This window comes from Lathamus discolor, chromosome 4, assembly GCF_037157495.1.
Source record: "Lathamus discolor isolate bLatDis1 chromosome 4, bLatDis1.hap1, whole genome shotgun sequence".
Lineage (NCBI taxonomy): Eukaryota > Metazoa > Chordata > Aves > Psittaciformes > Psittacidae > Lathamus > Lathamus discolor.
Genome location: NC_088887.1, coordinates 56,009,109 through 56,012,390, shown reverse-complemented (window position 1 = coordinate 56,012,390; position 3,282 = coordinate 56,009,109). Strand labels below are relative to the sequence as shown.

Genomic DNA, 3,282 nt, shown 5'->3' with positions numbered 1-3,282 from the left:
TGGACTTGTTCCAACAGTTCCATGTCCTTTTTATGTTGAGGACACCAGAACTGCGCACAATACTCCAAGTACATAATACTCTCACTAGAGCAGAGTAGAGGGGCAGGATCACCTCCTTCGACCTGCTGGTCATGACCCTTTTCGTGCAGCCCAGGGTACAGTTGGCTTTCTGGTCTGCGAGAGCACACTGAAGCCGGTTCATGTTCATTTTCTTATCGACCAACACCCCCAAGTCCTTCTCTGCAGGGCTGCTTTGAATCTCTTCTCTGACCAACCTGAAAAAAACCCCACCAAGCCAACAATAAAAAATGCAGTCCGTCACTACCACAAACTATGCAGTAGAGTTTACCACATTTGGGGAAATCTCAATGGTCAGCACACCTGGAGGGCAAGGGACGAGTCTTGCCCTGGGAAAACCACCTGTTTGATCATGCTGTCTCCTCTGCCAGGTGAGTAAGGCATAAACTTATGCCTTAAGGCAAAACTTATGCCTTGTAAGGCATAATAGGATTGTCTTGCCTTTGAAATTAGCCCTGAATGTAAGTGGATTCTGGTCTAGATTTCCCCATGTGCTTTTACTGTTTTTGATGATTCCATATGCATAAAACCCTCATAGACATGTCTTAACTAGTTAGTTAAATAAGTAGATTCATGGCAGGTTTGTTGTTCTGAGGGAGCTCAAAAAAATTGGTGTAAAATAGTGAATCTGGTCCAGTGAATCTTAAATAAATTCAGAACATACAGTTACATACAGATAATATAAACAAAATGAAAGTACGTTGCCCTAAACTTTGAGAAGTAAACTGGAAAATAATTTATGCAACACTGCAGTTCAGTCTTCATTTCTTGGCAACATCATTTCTGATGGTCTCTTTACTGGAAATAGATGTTGCGTCAAGACAAATTGGATTCCTGGTGAGTAAGAATTAAGTCAGTGCTAGGGAGTTAAGTAAAATGAAATTTTTCCAGTCTGATACTTTTCACTGATTCAGAAAATGGTTTTCAGGCATAATCTGGATATGACATGCTCCAGGAAATATTCAGTATCAACTGAAACTACAAGCACAAGGCATATCTTTTCTTAGAGGAACAATAATAGTCTTTTATAATATACTGCCATTTGTTCACACAGGTGGCAGGGTAATTCATTAGCAAGCTTTGCTATTAACAAGCAGAAGAAGGAATTTTATAAAATATATCTCCAGGAGTATAACAGCTAACCCTGATGAACAGGATTTTCTTCTTCACAAGACTCCTTTCCCTGCCCTGATCCCTTCATGGCACTGTCTCAGGGAACATGCTAAGTTTGTGTGTCACAAGTCACTGCTCATACAGAATTTGTTCTGACAAGATTTTGTGACTACAGATACCCATAATTAGTTGGTCCTGCATGAAATAAACAGCACAAATCATAGAAAACTGTTTACTTGTGTAAAATTCTGCTGCACGGTTAGAAAAACGGCAAAGAAAGTATAAGCACCTGGTATCCTAATTCCTCTGTCTGTTTTCAGTCTCCTTTATGATGTTTCTTCATTAGCGTTATTACTTTTGATTTACCACAATAAGTGCAGCTTTCAACACTGAACTGAAGTAGTGCTTCCAAGCTGTCTGTCATCTGAACATGTCTAAAAAGAAATATCTTTTGGGGCAGTTGGGGTAGTTGCAATTTCTACTTTGTAGAAAGTACCTTCCTCAGATTTAATACTTCTACAAGTAATGCATTGACGGAAGATTTACATGAACGTGATCTACCTCCCATTGTTTTGTAACAGATGTGCTGAGAAGTTATGGAACAGCACTTGCTTGTTAAACTCCGTTTAAGCATGCCTTTGTCAGTTTCACTAAACATACCTTTTTACTCAATATATTGGAGTAATGTGAAAACATACAGTCCAGTGACTTCTTTGTAATTGCTTAACTTTTCTACATTAAAAACAATAATAAGAACAATTAAATTAACACTGTGACAATTTAAAGATCTGAAATTCCATTGTGGTAGTGTCATGGTTTAAACTCAGTCAGCCACACAGTCTCTCTGTCACTCCTCCTACTTCCACGCCCGGGCTCTGGTGGGATGGGGAGGAGAATCGAAAGAATGTAACTCCCATGGGTTGAGATAAGAGCAGTCCAGTAACTAAGGTATAACACAAACCACTGCCACTACCACCAATGATAATAATGATAAGGGAAATAACAAGGGAAGAGAATACAACTTCTCACCACCTGCCGACCGATACCCAGCCTGACCTGAGCAGTGATCTAACCCTTCTGGGTAACTGCCCCCAGTTTACATAGTGGGCATGACATGATGTGGTATGGAAAACTTCTTTGGCTAGTTTGGGTCTGGTGTCCTGTCTCTCCTTCCTCCCGGCTTCCCCTCCTCCCTGGCAGAGCATGAGACTCAGAAAGTCCTTGGTCAGAGTAAACATTACTAAGCAGCAAGAAAAACACCAGTGTTATCAGTGCTGTTCCCAGGCTGAGAGTCAAAAACACAGCACTGCACCAGCTACTAAGAAGGAAAAAAAAATGACTGCTACTTCTGAACCCAGGACACATAGTTACAAGTAAACTGGTAGCAACTACTTAACAGTTTCAGATCAGGTATCTGGAAATGTGCAACATGCAAGCATTTCCAGAGAAAGCAAGCTGGGTGTAATAAAACTGAAACAAAAGCATCAACAGAACATGAAAACTTTCATTGGGTGGAGGATACAGGCCATTTGAAACATACTTTTGAAATGAATCAAATAATTTTCCTAATAACACGTACCAGTGTATGTGTTTCAAGGACTTCTTTTTCTTTATGGCAGCAGTGATATGAAGTATGAAAAACATGAAGTATGTGGAAAAAGAAACAGATTACTTTTTTATCCTAGACTTATTTTCCAGCTGAAACTATAATCCACACTCAGAACAGTGACTTTGCCCCTGGAAGCTACTTAAAGTCCTATGGCTTAAAGAAGAGTCGTTCGCATTAAATTATTTCAAAGTATGAATTTTAAGTAACAAACTAGCATAGTCAGATGTTGTAGAGAGTCTGCCACTAGAGAGAAGCTGAGTCTATAAGGAAAGGGGTTAAAATGCTAAATTACCCAAGAAGGACATAAACTGTGACTGTCACAGGAGTGCCATTTGCCATGTGTCAATACAAGAACACAACAGATCTTAATCCAGCCAGAGTTAGTTTAAGACTGTAGGAGCTTAGTTTCCAGCTCTGAACTGAGCCAGAAGAAACAAAGAAGGATGTGCTGAAGGATCATTTAAAGGTTATACCTGTCAGCC

General features: G+C 39.9%; 1 non-coding gene across 1 annotated transcript; it reads right to left on the bottom strand.

The window, feature by feature from the left end:
* Positions 1–295: 295 nt before the first annotated feature.
* LOC136014185 (U1 spliceosomal RNA) lies at positions 296–457 on the bottom strand. The gene has a single exon (XR_010612534.1). It is a non-coding gene; the product is annotated as a U1 spliceosomal RNA (small nuclear RNA).
* Positions 458–3,282: the final 2,825 nt, after the last annotated feature.